The sequence below is a fragment of the Schistocerca gregaria genome, chromosome 6 (assembly GCF_023897955.1).
Source record: "Schistocerca gregaria isolate iqSchGreg1 chromosome 6, iqSchGreg1.2, whole genome shotgun sequence".
In the NCBI taxonomy this organism is placed as follows: Eukaryota; Metazoa; Arthropoda; class Insecta; order Orthoptera; family Acrididae; genus Schistocerca; species Schistocerca gregaria.
Window position 1 is genome coordinate 569,228,584 of NC_064925.1, and position 13,636 is coordinate 569,242,219.

The 13,636-nt window shown below is 45.3% G+C and overlaps 1 protein-coding gene across 24 annotated transcripts in view; it reads right to left on the reverse strand.

Moving 5' to 3' along the window:
• LOC126278218 (CUGBP Elav-like family member 2) overlaps window positions 1-13,636 on the reverse strand; it is a 2,351,537-nt gene that overhangs the window by 1,141,945 nt on the left and 1,195,956 nt on the right. The gene's annotated exons all lie outside the window — the stretch shown is intronic.

Genomic DNA, 13,636 nt, shown 5'->3' on the forward strand with positions numbered 1-13,636 from the left:
TTTCTACGTCGTGTGCGAATCTTACAAGTGGTTCAAATGGCTCTGAGCACTATGGGACTTAAATTCGGAGGTCACCAGTCCCCTAGAACTTAGAGTTACTTAAACCTAACTGACCTAAGGACATCACACACATCCATGCTCAATGCAGGATTCGAACGTGCGACCGCAGCGGTCGCGCGGTTTCAGACTGAAGCGCCTAGAAACGCTCGGCCACTCCAGCCGGCGAATCTTACGTATTCTACTAACCCGTCCACCTATCCTGACGCCTCTTTTCCCATGTAAGTGTTATTCAAGCACAAAACCCTATTTCAATCACCTGTTGAGCGCTTTTCGTCTCTCTGATAGCACAGTCAAGTTGAACTAACGAAAGGGAGGGAAAGGATTCAATTAAATGCCCTACGATTTTTGATCAGCGTGAGAGTGTCGTTATAGACGGAGCACTAGAACATATCTGGGACGGAAGGGGAAGCCTATTCGGTGTGTGCGTTTGAAAGGAGAGACTGCACCATTTGTATTTACTGACCTAAGCTAACTACGGAAAACAGTGGTCTGGATGGCCGAGTGGGGATCTGAAGCATCATCCGGAATGGGACTTCAGTGATTTAGGACGGCGCCACTTTGCTCGGTTATACGTCTACTCTGACCTACGGGGAACAACGACATAACTATTGTGGCAAGTGTAGGTGTCAGAATGAAATTTATTGCGAGGATTCTGAGTAATGTGAGGATTAAAAGGTCGTACACCATTGCTGGCTGGTGGATTCCGAGGGGTATGTTCAGCCACTAGCAGGGAAATGTTTTCTTTCTCCACATGCAAAAAGTCCGTTTTCAAGGGATGTATGATAGTTGTGTCTTAAGGTGTGTGCACGTAGTGTGGAGTCGGATTTGCGTGGCATGTTGATGAGAGAAAAGTAAGTTGAAAATCAGTTCGGACGCAGCTTACTCCTGCCAAATAGCGCCAAGGCTGCCCCGTACTTAGCATCTTCATCCGACAGATGGGTCACCGTCTCCGTGACTATCAGACTATCATGAACTGCATCACATGCCTTTACTCCATAAGACACTGTGGAGAGATTTTGAATTTAACTCAAGGCAGTGGCCTGGTGATGAGGAAATCCACGCCACCACCTGACGAAAAGTAATACATCCACGAAAGAAGTAGTTTGTAGAACCTACTTTCGCTGGAGTCTTGCAAATTGTTATCAATTAGAATTTTTAGAGGGAAGAGGCATTATGAAAGAGACGTGTTTAGCCATGGGTTTCATTTGGTAAACATAATACATTCACAGGTATTGCAGTGTCAGACGTCAGAAGGCGTGTTATCAATTACAGAGAAATTTCCAATTAAAATTCTGAGAGAATGTCTTCTAAGAAGAATGAGATAACATACACTGCCGATGATGGAAAGTCTTATACCGGCAACACATTGACTGAAGATTACAAAATTGAAACACCATTATGTCCATGCTTGTCGGAAATAATGATTAAAATTTCATTCTTCTGCGAGTTTATTTTGAAAAAGCCATTTGTACAGATGGAGAATGATGTGACTTCACGATGTCTGCAGGTTGACCCTGAGGTTACTGGAACTTCTCAGGTGGAGACTGCAATACAACACGTCTGGACAACGCGCAAGGACTTTGGGAAAATTTGAATCGTTAGTATGAGGGACATTGAAATACCATTACTGAAAAATCGTACAGATGGTTGGTTGTGATGCAATGACTGCAGAATGTGTGATCAGGAGATGATCTGAGGACATCAGTGTGGCAATCAGAGTAGACGACAGCAGCTGAAACCAGGGCAGAGGCTACGGAGTGAGTGTCCCTACGAATCGCCGGGAACAGATTACTGCAAGCTGTGTTGAAACACTGATATGCTATGGGCCGTTTATCGCTGACGTGGAATCAGTGTGTGGGGGGTATTGGATGTAACAAGTTTCATTTCGGAATTTTTGAAGGGAGGCTGAATGCTTACCAAAATATGGAAACAATGGTAAATCCTATAGTGATACTCTTAATGACTGAAATACCAAATGGCATATTCCATCAGGTCAATGAAAGCTCCCACTCTGAAGTTCACACCTCAAATGTCTTGAGGGATGTTCGGATCTCTGACTGGCCTGAACAGTTGTGGCATTTATACCTCATGTCGACACACATTTTATTAGATTTCGTCGTACTGTGTAGAAAGGCTTACGCTACTGTATGCCAGCAGGCGATTAAAATCGGTGCAATCCCTATTCCACAATACAACAGATGGTCACGAAACGTTAGAATGGATATACGAATAGGGGCCGTGTCATATTAGAACGTATAGAGAATGCGGTGATTCGTACTGCGAGTCTTGGCAGCAAACGCAAATTTTATTTATTACTATTAACTGTTTAAATGTTTATATACAACTCTAAATAGAGTGTTGACACTATGCACACCGACAGCTTCTTAACTATTAATTCAGTAACACCTAAATCAATCTCAAATATTAATTATAATTTTCTAGAATAGTAACAATCATTGGCCGAATAAATCAATCAATCTGAAACGCGACCTGTGCAGAAAGGAGCAAAACACTGAGGCTAGTTCACCACTCGTTTTTTAGAGAGGCAACACTTATATGCAGTTGAGCAGAGTATGTTTTAACATAAAAATGATTTAGTGATTAAAAGTGCCTCAGAGAATGTTTATACGCGCATTCGCGCGTATATAACTTCCAATGGCCATTCGAGTTGTGTGGAAATAATTTTATGAGCTCGTAGTATTGCTCGACAAGTGAAAATTAATCTCTCAGAACTTAGATTCAAATATTACAGTTAGACTGGCTGCAGAGACTGTTTTTCTCCTTTTTTTTAAAAAAAAATTAAGAAACGAGGTGGCATCCTGTTATTCTGAGGCTTTCATTGCAGTAGCGTTGAGACTTTCCCACTTGACATTCCATCATTCACAGTCGATTGTAGACATGTCTGGTTCCACGACTGGTGCAGAAGAAAACTAACTGGGACATGGAGAAAGCTTTACAAGCACGACGTAAAGCAACTTCTTAATGGCTACTTATAGAACTTTCAGGTGTACTTAACCTTATACCTAACGTCTGGTCAATTAGCCCTTCGTATGCACAGTTCACAAGCAGCAACTTGAGCTGTTAGATGTCGTACGCTGTAATGCGTCTTAGCAGGAACGCTTGATATCTCATCCTGATTAATTAATTAGTTAGGCAGTGGGATAGTATAATCAAAGGAGCTGCTACACGGTCCCCTTATTTATCAGCTATACAGTATGCCTGGGATCTGATGGGTGTATAGACAGGGTGGTCCACTGATCGTGACCGGGCCAAATATCTCAAGAAATAAGCGTCAAACGAAAAAACTTGGCTTGGCTTGTTTTTAGTGAAGGAGACTGTACAGCGAGGTCATCGGTCTCATCGGATTAGGGAAGGACGGGGAAGGAAGTCGGCTGTGCCCTTTCAAAGGAACCATCCCGGCATTTGCCTGGAGCGATTTAGGGAAATCTCGGAAAACCTAAATCAGGATGGCCGGACGCGGGATTGAACTGTCGTCCTCCCGAATGCGAGTCCAGTGTGCTAACCACTGCACCACCTCGCTCGGTCGAAAAAAACTACAAAGAACGAAACTTGTCTAGCTTGGAGGGGGAAACCAGATGGCACTATGGTTGACCCGCTAGATGGCACTCCCATAGGTCAAACTGATACCAACTGCGTTTTTTAAAATAGGAAAGCCCATTTTTGTTACATATTCGTGTAGTACGTAAAGAAATATGAATGTTTTAGTTGGACCATTTTTGTCGCTTTGTGATAGATGGCGCTGTATAGTCACACACATATGGCTCACAATTTTAGACGAACAGTTGGTAACATGTAGGTTTTTTTAAATTAAGATACAGAACGTAGGTGCGTTTGAACATTTTATTTCGGTTGTTCCAATGTGGTACATGTACCTTTGTGAACTTATCATTTCTGAGAACGCATGCTGTTACTGCGTGATTACCTGTAAATACCACATTAATGCAATAAATGATCAACATGATGTCCGTCAATCTCAATGCATTTGGCTATACGTGTAACGAAATTCCTCTCAACAGCGAGTAGTTCGCCTTCCGAAGGGTTCGCATATGCATTGACAATGCGCTGACGTATGTTGTCAGGCGTTGTCGGTGGATCACGATAGCAAATATCCTTCAACTTTCACCACAGAAAGAAATCCGAGGACGTCAGATCCGGTGAACGTGCGGGCCATGGTATGGTGCTTCGACGACCAATCCACCTGTCATGAAATATGCTATTCAATACCGCTTCAAGCGCACGCGAGCTATGTGCCGCACATCCATCATGTTGGAAGTACATCGCCATTCTGTAATGCAGTGAAACATCTTGTAGTAACATCGGTAGAACATTTACGTTGGAAATCAGCATACACTGCACCATTTAGATTGCCATCGGTAAAATGGCAGCCAATTATTCTTCCTCCCATAATGCCGCATCATACATTAACCCGCTAAGGTCGCTGATATTCCACTTGTCGCAGCCATCGTGGATTTTCCGTTGCCCAATAGTGCATATGATGCCGGTTTACGTTACCGGTGTTGGTGAATGACGTTTCGTCGCTAGATAGAACGCGTGCAAAAAATCTGTCACCGTCCCGTAATTTCTGTTGTGCCCAGTGGCAGAACTGTACACGACGTTCAAAGTCGTCGCCGTGTAATTCCCCCATAGCGTTATAGTACGGATCCAATCGGTGTCGATGTAGCATTGTCAACACCGACGTTTTTGAGAGTCCCAATTCTCGCGCAATTTGTCTGCTGCAGATCTGCAGTTGTACGGATTAGCCGTGACAGCAGCTAAAACACGTACTTGGGCACCATAATTTGTTGCAGGTCGTGGTTGACGTTTCACGTGTGGCTAAACACTTCCTGTTTCCTTAAATAACGTAACTATCCGGCGAACGGTCAGTACACTTGGATGAGGTCGTCCAGGATACCGAGCAGCAAAAATGGTTCAAATGGCTCTGAGCACTATGGGACTCAACTGCTGTGGTCATCAGTCCCCTAGAACTTAGAACTACTTAAACCTAACTAACCTAAGGACATCACACACATCCATGCCCGAGGCAGGATTCGAACCTGCGACCGTAGCAGTCGCACGGTTCCGGACTGCGCGCCTAGAACCGCGAGACCACCGCGGCCGGCTACCGAGCAGCATACATAGCACACGCGCGTTGGGCATTTTGATCACAATAGCCATACATCAACATGATATCGACCTTTCCGCAATTGGTAAACGGTCCATTTTAACACGGGTAAGGTATCACGAAGAAAATACCGTCCGCACTGACGGAATGTTACATGATTCCACGTACTCATACGTTTGTGACTATTACAGCGCCATCTATCAGAATGCGAAAAAAGTGGTCCAACTAAAACATTCATATTTCTGTACGTACTACACTAATATGTAATACAATATGGGGGTTGCTATTTTAAAAAATGCAGTTGATATCCGTTTGACCTATGCCAGCGCCATCTAGCGGGCCAACCATACCGCGCACTGGTTTCCCCCTTCAAGCTAGACGAGTTTCGTTCTTTGTAGTATTTTTGTTTGATGCTTATTTCGTGAGATATTTGGCCCGGTCACTATCCATAAGCCACCCTGTATACTTGCATAGCAGCCTATAGCCAATAGTTTTGACTAAGTGACACAGCATGTGTTTGGGCATAGCAATAAGTTCCTCAAGATGGCATTCGGAGTCTGTTTGCTACCATGGCACGAAGAACGCATGAGTGTATTTCTTGCGTGTGGAGTCATACGACAGACTGATGTAGATGATGGAAATCGTTTCCGAACTGAATGAAATTTTAATCACTTAATACCACTTATGTGATATATGGCTCCACAAAGTCTTACAAAAATTGTACTGGTAGTTCGGGCTGCAGCAGTGTCCATTTCAGTCGTTGTGTTACAATCAAACATCAACAACTCGACCTTATATTTTAAGGAGCAATGCTCTGATAATAAGCAGTTATGAGCTGAAAGAACAGCATTTAAACTTTTGCGCGCACTGTTTACCATTCGCTGTGCCCCACTGCAGCCAGCTCACGCCTGAGCGCGAAGTAGGCACAATGGAATGAGTAAGAGGTCTACGATATACTGTTTCGACATTGGTTAAGATGCTTTGTTCATTGTGTCAAAGTACGTGATTTCTGACCTGTACCTGGTGCCATGGATCTGTACCCATCCTTTTTTGTGTCGCGAGTCAACAAGCAATGTAACTGGATGAACTGCAGTCTCATTAAAAGATTTTTGCATAGCGCTGTTTATTAACGTCGCTGTTGTGAGTTATTTCATTTACATTTAAAAGCTGGAAGAAGCAAGTACATTAAAGAGAAGAAGATCTGCAGGGGATCCGCTTATCTTCAACGTGATTGGCCTGACTGAATTGCAAATCCAGAATCATTAATTTCATTTCATGATTATTATTTATTTACACACATTCAGTCATTTTCATTTCGAGGCATGTAAACGTGCCTGTCCTAAGCGTCGTCAGGAACACTGATCTGACGTTTCCGCACTTATCTGAAGTTTCGTTTTTGAAATTTGCAAATGGAGACAAGCCAAACAAATGCAGCTCATAACGTATTTTATACGGTGCCCATTGTCGACTAAAAGCGTCGGTTTGTTCCCCCGCCACAAACAAAATTTTTTTAAAGTGAAATTTTGCGTGCAAATTCCATATTGCGATCCCTCAGCAGTCTAATCTGAAATTTTTTTCGTCGATATGTATTAATAGGGAAAGTAAAACACGAGGAATAACCGGTACCGACATCGGGCGTCGTATGGAAGACGCGCTGAGTCGTAGCTGTTTAGGCTTTCTCCAGCTACACACAGCAAAAACGAAATTGCGAATATCTGCCGAAACAGCAGAGAAAATGCGCCTGACGAATCTTTTAGGAGAGGCACCTTGCCCCCTGCGGTACCGCAACTTATCGGTACTGCCGGAGCTTTGAACGGCGCCACCAGCAGGATGACCTCATCAACGAGAAACTCCAGACGGCCGACCAATAAAAGCCGCCAGGACAGTGTTATAGCCGCGCGGGATTAGCCGAGCAGTCTTAGGCGCTGCAGTCATGGACTGTGCGGCTGGTCCCGGCGGAGGTTCGAGTCCTCCCTCGGGCATGGGTGTGTGTGTTTGTGCTTAGGATAATTTAGGTTACGTAGTGTGACTTTTGTCGAAGAAACTTTCAAAACGCGCTGCCAGAAATGTCCACCTCTCCCTTCCCCTTCCCTCGCCGCATCGCGACCACAGCGCGGCTCTGACTGCCACTCCGCCGTACAGTACAGTACGTTGTGCCTATGCGTTAGCCGGCTGCAGTAGGACGGAGCGAGAGACGAACATCGCTGTGCGTGAAATGTGAAAGCCTTACATTCAGAAGAGTAAACTACCGATTGATCAAAAAGTCAGTATAAATTTGAAAACTCAATAAATCACGCAATAATGTAGATAGACAGGTACAAATTGACACACATGCTTGAAATAACATGGGGTTTTATTATAACCAAAAAAACACAAAAGTTCAAAAAATGTCCGACAAATGGCGCTTCATCTGATCAGAATAGCAATAATTGGCATAACAAAGTAAAACAAAGCAAAGACAATGTTCTTTACAGGAAATGGTCAATACCATCATTACTCAACAATATCTGTAGTCGAGGAATAATGTTGTGAACAGCACTGTAAAGCATGCCCGGAGTTATGGTGAGGTATTGGCGTCGGATGTAGTCTTTCAGCATCCCTAGAGATGTCGGTCGATCACGATACATTTGCGACTTCAGGTAAACCCGAAGCCAATAATCGCACGGACTGAGGTCTGGGGACCTGGGAGGCCAAGCATGACGAAAGTGGCGGCTGAGCACACGATCATCACCGAATGACACGCGCAAGAGATCTTTCACGCGTCTAGCAATATGGGGTGGATAAGCCATCCTGCATAAACATCGTACGTTCGAGCAGGTGTTTATCAGTCAGGCTGGGGACGTTGCGATTCTGTAACATATCAGCGTACCTTTCACCCGTCACAGTAGCAATTACGAAACTAGAATCACGCATTTCCTCCAAGATAAAAGGCCGGATAACAGTAGATGTGGTAAGTCCAACCCATACCGTGACTTTCTCGTCGTACAATGGAGCTTCCACGACAGTTCTAGGATTTTCGGTAGCCCAAATTCTGCAGTTGTGGGTGTTGACAGACCCTCGGAGCGTGAAATGAACTTCGTCGGTCCATAACACGTTACTCAACCAATCGTCATCTTCCGCCATGTTTTGAAATGCCCTCCGCTTCAATAAATCGCCAGGTAACAGTTCATGATGCCGATGGATTTTGTACGGATAGCATCGAAAGGTACGCCTAAGTGCCAACCAAACAGTAGTGTATGGAATGCCGGTGCGACGTGCGACTGCACGAGCGCTGACTTCCCCGTGCATAGACGAACCCGCTACAGTCTCCATTTCTTCCTGAACTGTCTCAGCAGCATCAAGCCTTGTGCTCGGTCGGCCACTACGGGGTCTATCGTCTAAACAACCTGTGACTTCGAACTTCGAAATCATTCTTCCCACAGCTGCATTTGTCAACGGACTTTCCTATGGCGATAGGATCGTAACGCTGAACTAGCACATTCCCCATTCTGATAATACAGCTTTTCTAAAAGCGCCTTTTCTGGTAACGTCAACATGCTGCGACAGCTGGCGCATCTGATTCTCTCTCACATTCCAGCTCCTTTTATACACGATTGTCATGCGCAGTCACTGACGTTCTGCTGTCCAGCGCCATCTGTCAGACATTTTGTGAACTTTTTTGGGTTCAAATAAAACCCCATTGCATTCCAAGCATGTGTCTCAATTTTTACCTCTCTATCTACATTATTTCGTGGTTTATTAAGTTTTCAAATTTATACTGACTTTTTGATCACCGGGTACATACTATCAGAATTATTGCCCAAATTTTCGCACGCGACGGATTACTGGGGCTGATATCTTGCAAGAGTTCTTTTTTCTTCTTAGATTATGAGATCAAGGTGATGCTATTTCCTTGTAGGTCCAACGTGATCGTGAAGGAAACGTCAGAGAAATTGGAGGACGTGAGGAAGGTTGTAGGCAGTACTCTTTGCTCTGCACCATTGACTAATGGGGAAGTGACAGCTGTATGGCACACACTATAAAACAGTTGGCGGAGTACAGGGTAATGAAGTTATGCCCGGAAATGCATGTTTCCATGCTTGAACCGTTTATTTAATCACACTTGGTTACACAGACTGCGGTCTAATACACTCTGTGTACCACAGAACCACAGTTACAGTATGTGTTGAAAATGGTTTCCATGTTCCTCAACGCATGCGTTTAAGCACTTCAGCATTTTCTGTCCTGCACGTTCACATCGGCCAGGCTGCATCTGAACAGTGTCAAAGGCAGCATAAATACGCTGCTCCAGTGTCTCCAAATACACGATACTTTTGAGACTAATTCACAACCAGAAATCGCACGTGCTGAGATCCGATGAACGAGCAGGTCGTACAAATGGACCCCGTCCTCCGATCCATCGACCAGGGAAGACACGATTGAGAAGCGTCCGGACGTTAAAACGAAATGGGATGGATCACCATCATGTAGCAGTCACATACCCTTTCGAATCAAGACTGGTTATGAGATACTGCGGCCGATTACACACATTCCGACTGGACCGATGCCGATGATCCGCTCTCACCACAACATGCGGGTTCTGCATCATATCCCACAGGTGACTGTTACGAAAGACGAAGATGCCACTCCCCGTGAAGGTGGCCTCATCTGTGAATAGGACGGAAGGCACAAATCGTGCTTGCCAGGTGACGAAACCAGTGACAAAACTGTTGCCGATGTGGAAAATCCGTCGCTAGTAAGCCCTGCACACGTTGTAAGTCATAAGGGTACTTAACATTTGTGATGGAAATGTAACACTCGGCAGTGTGGTTTACCCTGTACTGACGGCCGAGTGCCTGGTACTGGTGCGGGGGTCGCCTCCCGAAGTGTCAATCACATTTTCCTCCAAGTACATTTCGGGTGCATGCTTCATGATTTCCTGCTTCCTGAAGCGAAGGTGTCTGAGACAAACGGCGAAACGTTGCTGCGAACATTGAATGCTGTGGTGGTTGTCGGCGGCGGGGATGGGTCTCCTGATAGAATCTTGCTGTCCGCCGCCAGTCGCCATTTGCCTTTCCGTAAGTAAACACCATGCCGGCAAGGTCTCGGCTGGAATGCGAAACCACTGTGCGTAGCGCTGTATCAGATCCATTACAAGGTCAGTCGGCGCGTGGAGTGAATCGGACACAGCATTCACATGTGTCAGAAGAGGGCGCTGGGGCATGAGGTGTGTGTGAGGAACAGTAACACCATCTACGACGAAACTGCGCATACTGCAACCGTGGCTGCATCTACATCTACATGGCTAACATTTAAGTGCTTGGCATAGGGTTCGTCGAACCACAATCATACTATCTCTCTACCATTCCACTTCCGAACAGCGCGCGGGAAAAACGAACACCTAAACCTTTCTGTTCGAGCTCTGATTTCTCTTATTTTATTTTGATGATCATTCATAACTATGTTGGTTGGGCTCAACAAAATATTTTCGCATTCGGAAGAGAAAGTTGGTGACTGAAATTTCGTAAATAGATCTCGCCGCGACGAAAAACGTCTTTGCTTTAATGACTTCCATCCCAACCAACTCGCGTATCATATCTGCCACACTCTCTCCCCTATTACGTGATAATACAAAACGAGCTGCCCTTTTCTGCACCCTTTCGATGTCCTCCGGCAATCCCTCCTGGTAAGGATCCCACACCGCTCAGCAATATTCTCAGAGAGGACGAACGAGTGTAGTGTAAGCTGTATCTTTAGTGGATTTGTTGCATCTTCTAAGTGTCCTGCCAATGAAACGCAACCTTTGGCTCGCCTTCCCCACAATATTATCTATGTGGTCATTCCAACTGAGGTTGTTCGTAATTCTAACACCCAGGTACTTAGTTGAATTGACAGCCTTGAGAATTGTACTATTTATCGGGTAATCGAATTCCAAAGGATTTCTTTTGGAACTCATGTGGATCACCTCATACTTTTCGTTATTTAGCAGCTGCCACCTGCCACACCATACAGCAATCTTTTCTAAATCGCTTTGCAACTGATACTGGTCTTCGGATTACCTTACAAGACGGTAAATTACAGCATCATCTGCGAACAACCTAAGAGAACTGCTCAGATTGTCACCCAGATCATTTATATAGATCAGGAACAGCAGGGCTCCCAGGACGTTTCACTGGGAAACACCTGATACCACTTCAGTTTTACTCGATGATTTGTCGTCTATTACTACGAACTGCGCGTATTAGACTGCAGTCTCTGTAACAAAGTATGATTAAATAAATGGTATCTAGCAAGGAAACTACTTATTTCCGGACAGAATTTCATCAGATCTGTTTTGTTCCGCTTCCTCTCATCGCTCAATCTCCAGAGTTGTACACGCCGGAAAAAATCACACTTTATATTTATCATACGGACGAACTGAAGCTGCTGTTGGAAATAGCCGCGCCAGAGAAGAGAGGGGAGGCCTGCTTTAAAAGCAGTGGGCACCCGCGCTTGGCCGGGATTGTGCCACTGGCGGCGCCCCTCTGCCTCGGCGCCTGCCGACGCCCGGCACGAGTGCGGGGATTTGCGTGGCGGCGGCGGCGGCGGCGGCGGCGGCGCACGTCCGCCGGGCTGGCTAGCCTTGGCCGGCCATTGTGTGCTAAACACACAGCAAGCGCCGGGCGCAGCCGAGGGTCAGCCGGGTGTCGTAGCGGCGGAAGCGCCGTGCGGGACGCCGGACGGAGTTCCCGACTGGAGTCTCACCACGGTGCGATACCGCACTGCCCGTCTTGTACACAACTACGGTTCAATGTTCCTTCGGATACGCGTGGCTGACTGAAGGAAAGGGCACTGCGACAACTACAGACGTCACGCTCCTCGGCCAGACCCAAATTTCAATACGTCGTCAACCACGTCTGTACAACCTGCACTCGTACAGCCATTATGTGCGTTCCCGTGAAGGGCAGACATTTTACTTGAAAGCCGCTGGCCTGGCGGATAAATACGATACTGCGGTGCCTGTGTTGTTCAGAGGTGCGATGCATGCACGGAGAGACAAAGTTGGTAAGAGGGCCGTTTCCGTATAGCGAGAAATCCGGATTCGAGTCGCGGTGCGGTACAAATTTTCGAATGCCAGACATTTGCCACGCCGGACCTTTGCCACACTTGCCCCTTCGACAGGTAGCTTGAGTAGCGATCCCTCAGGTAAGGGACGCCCTTCCTCGAACTTCTTCTGTCCGCTATTCAAACCGCCGTCTCCACATCTTACCAGTACGTAAGGGACCCTCTTCTTCGACATCATGTCCAAATACAGAGCTTCTTTTCCGAAATCGAAATATTTACAACTTTTCTGAAACGAAAGCAACACCGACGATTATGTCAGTATGTAATCAGTTCTTCCAAGTATAAATATAGATCCCTCTGTCTGTAGCGTAGCTTCCTTTCACGTTTACTGATTGCGATAGAAACAGTCCATCGGCATGGGAGCAACAAGAAAGGAACGATGTAAGGAGAATGCGAATGTGAGATAATCATGTCTTTTTGATCACAGCATTTGTGCCTACTTTAAATACTACAACTGCATGCCCAAAAGACAATAAAGAAAGAAGAAATGGGAATGACAATGTTTGAAAAGAAGAACGGCATACTCCATATTAATTTACCGTCTAAAATCCGATATCCCTTGCGGCGAAATATTAGTTAATAAAGTGTAGCGGGACAATGTTCAAAACATGACTGAAAGTACGTTCATAAACAGAGATACGAACATCTATGATTGACATGTCATCTAAAGTCGACGTACAATTTTAAAATGTTAGAAATAAGGAAATGAAGTAATACAGAATGCTATGCTTGTAACGTACGTTGCTGTTCTACATTGTTTAACTCTGGTATTTACAGGGTCACAGAGAAAGCATCCTACGTTTTGGAGGGAAAAGCCGTAATCGTAATGATCTGCACTACAACAGAAACAAGAAGCACAACTTAATGGAAAATAATGTAATGTGTGTTCCAGCTCACAAGCGACATTGAAGCAGATAGTTCCTGTGACTTGGTATGTAAGTGAACACCATGTAAGGCTTAAGTTCAAAGAAATACTATCAACAGCACTCGAGAGATTCATACCAAACAAATTAATTAGAGACTGAACTGATCAGCCATGGTATACAAAACACGACAGAAAACTGCTGCAAGAGCACCGAAAAAGGAACGCATAATTTAGACGAACGCAAAATCTCCAAGATTGGTGAAGTTTTACTGAGGCTCGAAATTTGGTGCGGATTTCAATGCGAGATGCATTTAATAGTTTCCACAACGAAAGTACCTCTAGAAATGTGGCGGAAAATCCAAAGACATTCTGGTCCTATGTTAAGTAAACCAGCGGAAAGGCTTGGTAAGTACCGTTACTGCGCAACAACGATGAACAGGAGGTGGAGAGGGGGGGGGGGGGGGGCGAGACGAGGGACCCAACTC